Raw genomic sequence first — 10,764 nt, forward strand, 5'->3', positions numbered from 1 at the left:
TGTAAAAAGGTGACAACTCCACAACTAGTTGTGGACCATCGTATACTTTACACTCTTATTGAACATTGACATTATTTGATTCTTATGAAGTAAGGAGTCTTTTTATTTTCAAAGAAGCATTTAGAATCTTCTAGATATTGGGTGGGAGAAAGAATTATGCATTTAGTTTTTAGACCACTAGCAGACACCGATCAATTGTCTTCAGCTCACTCTTACCTCTATCAAACAGAATTAATTCTCCTTTTGGTGTTAAATGTTGCGCAGAAGAACAGCGAAGGTCACAGGTCGCTGTTAAACCATCGCAAACTGTTGTGTCATTTTTGGCATCTTCTGGAATCTAGAAGACAAAATAAAGACTCAAAATTGGCAATCTTTTCTATAATGGGAGTCATGTCCATCTGAAGCAACACTAAGATCATAAGGAAAAAGCCTTACAGCGCACAGGGATTGAACCCAACTATTTGGATCCCCAGTCATGGACACTACAATCTGCACCACTTCACCACCCTTCCAGATGGAATAATTAGATATTTATAACACATGACGATCTCTCAGAGTACTCGGTATTTTCAGCATACTAGTCGACTATAATAAAGTGTTCTTTCGACCGCCCAAAGCCACAGTTGCAGTTTATAAAAAAGCAATTACATCGTCCAAAATTTGAATCAATGATATTTAGATTTGCTGCCCTGTACACTACCATCTGAGCCAATCGCTTGCCTTAAGACTCCATAATTATTGAGTCTGAATTAATAATTATTAATTATTACTCCACTTATTATCTATGCTTTAGCTGTACTCCTGACAATCTCTCACAGCAAAATATACTGACAGGGCACTGATGATCATAATTCCTATGAGAAAGTCAGCTACATAATGTACTTGTATTTGAGGAGCTGATCTAACAACTGCTACTCGGTGCTGCCACCAAAGTATCGAGGGCCTTCCCAGGCCTTCCCAGGTCTCTCTGTAGTCAAACTCCATAACGTACCACATGAAAAACTTCAAAATTCTACATGAATAATATTTGGTATGTAGTTGGACTGTGATTCATATACATTTTCCTTTCCATTTAAACAGGTAAACATATGTTATACAGCCAATTTACCTATTAAGCATCATGGTTTATATAAAAAACCTCCCATTACATTAGCTGTTTTATAGAAACAATTCACCTATCCACGGAAAGTTTTAATGTACAATTAATTTAGCTATCACATGTCCTGCTTCAAAGCAGTAATTGAATTTCTTATTTTCTTCTCATTTCCCATAAAGCCTTTTTATTATACCTCTTTTTAGTCTTAAGGTTAGAAGTAAAAAAATGTATTTGCCTAAACAGCAGTAAACCCTTAAACTGTTACGGCAGCGAATCACTCTTACCTTGCAGTAAACTTATAGACTTACATCGCAATAAATATAGTGTTAAACGTCACCTTAAAATAGTATTTTAAAAGTGAGATACTGCATGCATTCCATTGGTTAACTTTGTTTATATTTTCAGATAAAACACTAAGATAAGATAAGCAGATAAGATAAGATAAGATAAAATAGATAAGCAGGCAAATTCCTGTCAACTTGACAGACAAACACCTCCATAGCTAACACTAGAGTGTACTTAGGCGGGGCTGGTACTAAATTGCATAGGGCGTGCCTACCTACTTATATATTCCATGATATTGAATGCTAATGATTAAATAGGGTGGATAGAGTGAAATCATCTGACAAACTCTGTAAAACCACAGAGTGCATCCTCTTTACCAGTGCTAACTTTAGATGGTCAGTATGTTTATCTGACAGCGTCTATAAATACATGCAAACCAAGTTCACCTCTGCTAAGACGAGCATTGACTGGCCTGTGGGTGTCGCTGTAGAGGGCAATAACATGCGAGTAGTAGTAACGCAGATGACATGTGACACAGAGTTAGGAAAAAGGTTTATTGTTTGTTGTTTTTTATTGAGTGGAACTGAAATGCTGCAATTGCCTGTTAGCTCTAATCCTGTTAAATCTATGTCTGTTAACTCTATGTCTGTTAACTTCATGTCTGTTAACTCTATGTCTACTAACTCTATCTCAGTTAACTCTATGTCTGGTAATTCTACGTCTGTTAATTCTATTTTTGTTAACTCTATATCTGATAACTCTATGCCTGTTAACTTTATGTCTGTTAACTCTAAGTCTGGTAACTCTGTCTGTCAACTTTATGTCTGTTAACTCCAAGTCTGCTAACTCTATGTCTGTTAACTCTATGTCTGTTAACTTTATGTCTGTTAACTCTAAGTCTGTTAACTCTATGTCTGTCAACTCTATGTCTGTTAACTCCAAGTCTGCTAACTCTATGTCTGTTAACTCTATGTCTGTTAACTTGATGCCTGTTAACTTTATGAGTTACTTCTAACATATCATACGCAATACTTAAATACACTCCTAGAAATTTATACAATACTTTGAAGTGTAGGCAATAGTTTGAAATACATTCATTATTTAGCATATACCTGTAGCACTTCAGGACACGTACTACTTTAGAAATGTATACAATACTTTAAAATGTATACAATACTTTAAAATGTATACTATATTTAAAGTGTATACAATATGTTGAAATATGTACAATAAATTGAAACGTATATAATACTTTAAAAGTATATAATACTTTGAAATGTATACAATACTTTAAAACATATACGATAATTTGAAATTTATACAATACATTTAAATGTAAAAAATAACTTTAAATGTATACATTATTTTGAAGTGTATAGTTTGCAATATATGCAATACTTAACATATGGAGGCTACTATTCTAGAAATGTATACAACACTTTTAAAATATGTATTATATCTTGCACCATACATAATACTAAAAAAATATTTCAAAATACAAGGTACATGCAATGTTTTTAACTATAGACAAGCTTCAAAATATGTGCACATATATTTGAGTTGAGAAGTTGGGTATGAATGTATAAAACATTGTTTAGAATCACTGACTGATTGAGCCATATTTAATGTAGTGTATATTATAATTTAAACTATCAACATCCATTTTTCTCAATAAATCGATCAAGCCATGTTTAGTCCTTGACAATAAATCGATTACGATGTCAATCATTGGCTAACATTTGAGTATGGAAATTCAGTCCTTTGGTTCACACACTGTCACACAACTAATGACCTTAAATTTCATAATTTACCTAATTAGTTGATTGAAATATACCTACGTAAATAGCTCTCTAATTACCTCTTTTTTTAGTTACACCTCTAATAGATCAACCTTTCATGTTTCTCAAAAGGAATCGTCCGCTCTTAAGGCGTGACAGTTACATATGCAAACGTGTCTAGTAGCCCTCATTAGCAGCTAATGTAGGTCTGATGTGTGTCTCTTTGAAATAGACATTTAGCTGTGTTCGCATTTTCAGCTTTTACAAGAAATACTAAAATGAGAATATTGGCAAAACACGATTTCATTGGATTAAATTTATACCAGTGGGAACTAGTGCAAAAAAATGTCCTCAGATGAGTCGAGTGTTTGAACAGCTGCCTGTGGTGTAATTTTAAAAACATAATAACATGATCTTGTTTTGACTTTATCAGCTGTTCAGAATCTTTTAGCCTTTTAATATAGAAAATGTGTGTCAGGTCACAGAAAATTGACTAAACACTTTTTGATAAGCAAAGCCAGCCTCTAAAGTCATAATTTATTATTATGGAGTTTGTTAGAAAATAATAAATGGCAGCTAAACGATGTGCTTCAATTAAAATAGAATATAGTTTCAGTATTTTGAGAAAAATTTTTGAGTTTTGCACAGTTGACTATTCAAACTTATACTGCTGGTGACAAACAGCGGAAATCAATTCATGAAATTGCAATATATTTTTAATTCACATAGTAACTAGATACATAGCTATTTTAAGGCATATGTTACACAAATATCAGTTAATAAAAATTAAAGATTTTGTTAAAATTAAAATTGAGTTGTTAAAATTGTAAAATAAAAAATTTTAAAAGACACTTTATGATTCCTCAAGATGAATCTGAGGTAACCAAAATTGTATTTTGTGTTCATAAAAATTATACAGCTTAATGTATCATAAGTTTTCTGAAAAAGTGCCACTTTATATTGAAACAAGCAGAATGTCATTTTTGTTCAAATATATTTAAACACATTTATTTATGTTTAAATATATTGTATAATAATCAACTAAAAACTTGATTAATGGAAATACATAGATTATATGGTTCAAAGATTACATTTAACATTCTAGTTTAATCAGTTTCTCATATTCAGTAGTATTTAGTAGTTATCAGTATTTAGTAGTTATATCTTCTCGCAAAGACTCACCAAAATAGTATTTTTAAAGAACCGTCTATGAGACCAGATTGTTTGTGTAAAGAATGGAGTGGATCTAATTAAAAGGCTTTAAATGTTGACTTGCAACAAAAGTTCCATTACAGTTATTTGATATCAAAAGATTCACCATGTCTTACTCTGCTGTGTTGTATGTGCAAAATATGTGGAAATGTGATTACAAGCTCTTAAAAGCTCAAAAACGAACAGTTAATTACAGCCATCACGAAAATGCCGTAGATTGGAATCCCTTTATTACGATGACGCATTCAAACGTTATTAAATAAAAGGCTCAATATAAAATGTCTCGCAGCACTAGTTATGACAAATACTTCAGCTTCTACCGAAAAGCCCGTATCAAATATAGATGCTCGCCACTTTACAGCTTCGTTTCCAATCTACGGCCATAGCTGTAATGTGAATTTTGTTGCAAGTCAACCTTTAAAGGTATACTCATAAGCTTGTCAGTCCAGTACTCCATGAGAGATCGTCATGAGTAATCAGTACATTAATAATTAACCCACCAATTATCAAGGTGGTGTATTGGTAGTGCACTTTGCTTTTAATCTGATCCCTTGGGTTTGATTCTTATGTGAGGCAATTTTGTTCCTACCGTTCTTAGTGTGCCTTTGGACAGACGGACAGACAGGCACTGATCTTATCATAGTAAAGATTGTATTGCATTGTGTATGGGTACATATATTTATATGCGTACGAGTATGTCTATGTAATGTACATTGTACAAAGTCGTGGAGGTCTAGCCAAATCTTCAAGTGGGTGTTGAGCTGGCATTGCACCATCCAATCAATTCATATACATATTCATGTGTTGCTGGCTTCCCATTTTGTAAATTTGCCAAAAATTAATTTGCCAATAGGTTCCATGTTTCGCCCAATGCATGTATGTGGTTGTCTTGCAATACATTGCTTTAGGCATACGATGCAAATAAGTTTATGGTGCAAAAGTTATGAAATGTTGAAATAATCAATAGTTAATTGCTATGAGTCACATCTGAATAATCAGACAGCCAAAGTCAGCAGCTGACGGCAGTATTAGCAATAGACATAACTATAGATGTCAATTGTTGCTTTCACTCTGGATCTTATAGAATTGGCAACTATTTAAAGGTTTTGTTCTTACACAAAGTCACAATTAACTGTTAACTATTAACTGTTAACAGTTGGCTGTTAACAGTTGAATATTAATCATTAATTATTAACTTTTAACAGTTAACGAAGTTAGTAAGTTAACAGTTAACTGTTAACAGCTAACAGTTAGCAGGTAACTGTTATCAGTTAACCATTAACATTTAGCTTTTAACTGTAAACAGTTAGCTGTTAGCTGCTAACTTTGAACAGTTAACTGGAAGCCTTTAACAGCCAGCTGATAATATAGTTTAAATGTGGCAGTTTAGGTTATGCTTAGATTGGCTCGATTAGAAAATATGAGTTACCCTTACAAGAGAAGAGAAGAAATACTGTTAACATGCCATCACAGTGGTATAGTGAGTTGGAGAAGATAGCAAGTCTTCACTCCCTTTTTGACAGTTTATTAACACCTTTATAGTTGTTAACTCTCGGAGACTTTTCAACACTCTTGGATTAGAAGATAAAATTAGGAATGAAAGAGGCCAATACTTGAATAATACATCTGTCCATGAACAACTGGGGGTAAGCTAGAATTGCAGGCATTTCTTGGAGGGCCATCTTTTCCAAAACTCACCTCGAGTTTATCTGACACAAGTCGATCAGATTTGTGATCAAAGAGACAAATCACTAGAAGGCCGCTTCATGCAAGAAACATGGTTCAAGCCATTTCTTATTAGTTAATAAAACAGTTTTAGCAAAAACTGTACATGCCAGCAATTTTTAATCATGACAGAAAGACCTAGTTCTTTTAGCTGATAATACTGCACCAATAATGAGCTAAGGCTTATCGTCCCACAATTCTCTGGTTTATTACAAAAATAGCTCCATGCTATTTATATAAACCACTGAAATTTTTATAAATAGTGACATGGTCAGGGGTTTGCTAGTTGCTGAGTTCTGGAGAGACGCTGGTCCCAACAGAACGAATCGATCAGAATAAGCTATCTATAAATTATTTGCTTAATTTTAGTTAAATAAATTCTTTACTAAATTCATCAGTAGTTACAGATCAGTTTTTTAATTACATATAAAAATGGTAATGTTGTTTATATTATTACAATTATCATAGGTTTGTGATCGTGGTAGAGCAAGAAATCTGCAAAGAATCTAGTTTCTTGTTAAAATTGTCCCCTCGCTCAACACGTTGAAAGGAGAACAAGGGATATGGAAGAATTGACTTATTTCAACTCCTTACTCGTCACTCGAGAGCCTCGTTCTGCTCAACTTGTAACAAAGTGTGTTTTAGACCTCATCTTCTTACCCTCTTTCTCTCGTAAATGCCCTATTTATTCCTTAACCAATCGTTGTCTATTGGTTATTGAATGATCTATTAATGGAGTCCATCGACCAAACAGTTTGATGGTGATCTATAAATATACTGGCTCGGTTAATCTCAACTGCTGTAAGCTATTGGTTCTCGTCCAGTTTCAAGGATGTAAAACAAGATATCTGAAAAGATGTATGACAGAGTTCTACTGGGTACATGCCAAGGCAGCAGCGAGTGAGATCAACAACAGCATTTATTATGGTTGAAGATCATCAATTTGACCTCCTTCAATTTTTAAACAACATATCAATAATCTTGAAGTCAAAAGCTCCAGTAGTTCAGAAGATAACGTACGAAAATAATTTTTGGACAAAAATTTCTTTTAAAACCATCGAGTCTAACAAAACTTTAAAAGAAAAATATAATAATCCCAATACATATATCAATATAAAACTCTTACACAATCTTGTTAAGTCGTAAAAAAGTTTTAAAATTCGACAATCTTTTTATTTTTTTCAGCTTAAGGATAAACAGCATACCTGAGCGGGAACAATAGGTGTGCTAGCAGTTGACTGCCACCACGGATCCAGGCAATGGTTTCCTTCTGCACACGTTTCCATCGGAGATACATCGACTCGTGCTCCGATTGCCGCATTAAAATGATTGTCTTGCGACAAGTTAAGTAGCCTTAAGACTTCTAGAAAGTTATCAGCTTGTGATACCACAATAGAGATATAGGTCCAGAAGCTAAATGTTAGCTTAATCCACATCATCTTCGTCTGTAATTGCAAAAAATGTTTGTAACTAACAATTAGAAATAAGTGATGGAGACCGATCTCATCTAGTAACCACTCCGATCTCTGGCTTTGAACTCACTGATGGGGGTTTTCAGTTCAAAACCTCTGTTGGTTTTGTTGGTTTCCATGGAAACCATTGTTTAGGATATAGGCTCAGCTTAATTCATTGGTTTGAGAGACATAATCATACTGTAATTATTTATTCCAGCAACTTTACACAAAATATGTTCATTTATTCATGAGCGTAACCGATTTGAGATCTCTCAAATGCTACGAGCAAAAAGATGAACTCATAAATGAATCTAATTCCATGTTCCTCCTGTTAACCATAATTTTGAAGCAACCATAGAAGTACATTGGCAGCCACACTGGTGATGAAGTTAAATTTATTAGAGAGAACTGCTTTACCAAAGATACAAGATTTTTCTGTCACATCTAATAGTGTTATGCTGCATAATTTAAGCACATCTAATGGTGCTATAATACAGAAAACTATTCGCAGTTTTCTGCATTATTTCGCTGCCCGTCATAGCTACATGCAAGGGCTGGGACAACTTCCTCACGACTGCAGAATCTCCTGTCCGCACACTAATTTGCATAAATTTAGACTGTTTTACATAAACATTTATATTCATTAACTCATCTTACTATGACTATGAAAGAAATAACGGTAGCGGAGAGTCGCGCTATTCAACAGGAAGACATCTGAGGTATTTCCTGTCTATCTGCACACAATAGTCGTGCTTAATGCATCGCAGTCATAAAGACTTGCTATACAGATTTTTGCTCCTATTTCGTAGGGAAGGCTTATGTAATCAAGAGAGACTAGCTCAATTCTCAGGAAATAGTAGATTTCCTCAGAAAGGTCATAGCCTACAAACTTCCAGCTAATTGCAGATGTTCATAAAGTTAGATATGATATGATAAGGGAAAATTTAGGTAAACACTCAACAGAAGAAGAATTCTGGTTATGATTAAAGTCAGCCGTTGTGAAAATTATAAAATTTGTTAAAATCTCAAGAGTAACAAGAATAATAGGTTTTTCTAACCAAGGAAGATTGTAAACAAATGACTGATAGCATTGATTACTCCTTGCCTTGTATATTGTCAGGGACGACTGAATGTGAATGGGGCTAAAGTTCCAACCCAAACCTGATGACAAAGCATGTAATTGGTATAAGGTAGTCAGCACCATTTAGTCATCACTAGGGAGACAGGTACTGGGTGAACAGTACTATGTAATAGGAGTTGTATAGTGGGATTTGTTAGGCTCGGGCTATATTGGTCTCTGAGCTCAAAGGCAGTACAGGTGGTCTTGGCAATTACGGTGAGTGAATAAAGCTGGATAAAGCTAGTGAATAAAGCTAGTGGGTAAAGCTAGTAGATTATGTAGTATAGGGCAGTATTGGGAGGATATAAAGAAGTGTAATGAAAGACGGAGGTTCTTCTTCTTCACATCAATTCATGTAAGTGTATTTATTTATACAGCATGGCGCAGTTGACAAAATCTTAGAACTTTTTGTGTTATCGCAAGCAATAATTTTTTGGTTTCAGTGTAAGTTTAACGTTTGATAAGACCTTTTCAGGGGCATGCAGGAGAGGTGACGTGTGGTGTTGTAGTGTTGTGCACACGAGTTGTGAGGCTGTGAGGTGTTGAAGCGGTGAAGTGTCAGTGTTGGAGAGGTACAGAAGTTTCTTATTTGTTAAGTGGTAGAAATTAAGAATTACAAAATAAAAGGAGAGGTGTAGAGTGGGTTGGTGGCATAAAATATGTTGTGATGTGATGGAGATCGATTATCAAAGCTGGTGTTTGGAAAGCCCTGGGATGGCTCGTGGGAGAGATTTATAGAGAAATGAATTTGTGTATTGAGAGTGCAGTTGAAAGGAGAGGTTATGAAGGTAAAGGTGGCAACAGACGAGTACATGCTCTCCTGGCTAGTAGCCAGGAGAGCATGTTTGTGAAGAGGCATAAGTTTTTGGTGGCTAGACAGGCACTTGGTGAAAGTGATAGAGAGTTCTTGTTATAAGTTGAGAGTTTAGGCAGATATGCTCAGGTAGCGAATAATGCTGATAGAGTAAAGTTTGCTCTTATAGTGGCGGTGATTGGGTTGAGAAATAGACAAGTAGAGATTTGATGAAGAATGCCAATTTGACCTGGGCGATGTTGAATGAGACATTAAGGGCTTGTGAGATGGCGAATAATTCAGACAGGTTCTTGAGAGCAGAGAGTAGAGGTAGCGACTTGAAAAGTGAGTTAAAAAAAGAGGTAGCAAGGGTATCAGGGTTTGACAGTCGTGCACAGTACCAGAGTGGTGGTGATAGAGGGTACGACTCGAGATAGATATTCTCCTAAGAGCAGTTCTAGGAGTAGTAAAAAGTATTATGGGGATAGTAGGGATGAGTGTGATGTTAGTAGGTCTGGGGCAAGAAGCTGAAGGTATAACAAATACATGAACAGTAGGAAGTATAGAGACAATAGCAGAGAGAGGCATGTCTCTAAATATAGAGCAAATAGTAGAGAAGGCAGTGAAGATAGAGTATGCTACAATTGTGGCCATAGTAGCAATGCCACGCATACCACGGCCATACCACTATGCCAAGCATAGTAGCCATGAGATGCGGAGTTGTCTTTCCTTTAAATTTTTTTCTTGTGGGGCGATGAGGACACGTATCTCGATAATGCGGGGATAAGGGTAGAGAAGAAAGTTATGGCAGTAGAAATAGCTGTAGGGAGAGGCATTGGGGCGGAAAAAGTCCTCATGATGTAAGGGATAAGTTGATTAGACCCAGAGATTACAGTATGAAAAGGTATGAGAGAGACAGTTGGTTTGAGAAGCAAGAGATGGTTAGACATGAGGAAAGGTACAGTGGCAATAGCAGGGGTGAAGGTGCAAGATTTGCTGGCTCTAGAGATAAATATGGGGAAGATCAATGGCTAGGACAGAGAATTGTGTAGTATTTAGAAGTTAATGGAGTAAATGTAGAGTTCACGTTTGATACTAGGGCTGAGGTGTCAATAGTAACCTAGGCAACAGCCAAAAAGTTGAACCTGACTCCGACAGATTTAGAAACTGCTGATTGTAGTGAGTTAAAAGGGGTTGGAAATGTGGTTGTTTATTTGGAAAGTAAACACAGGCATATGGATGCTAAAGTTCATGTGGTGAAAGGATTGAGAACAAAAGTTTTGGGCATAACTGAGTTGGAG

The sequence above is a fragment of the Watersipora subatra genome, chromosome 2, assembly GCF_963576615.1.
Source record: "Watersipora subatra chromosome 2, tzWatSuba1.1, whole genome shotgun sequence".
NCBI lineage: Eukaryota > Metazoa > Bryozoa > Gymnolaemata > Cheilostomatida > Watersiporidae > Watersipora > Watersipora subatra.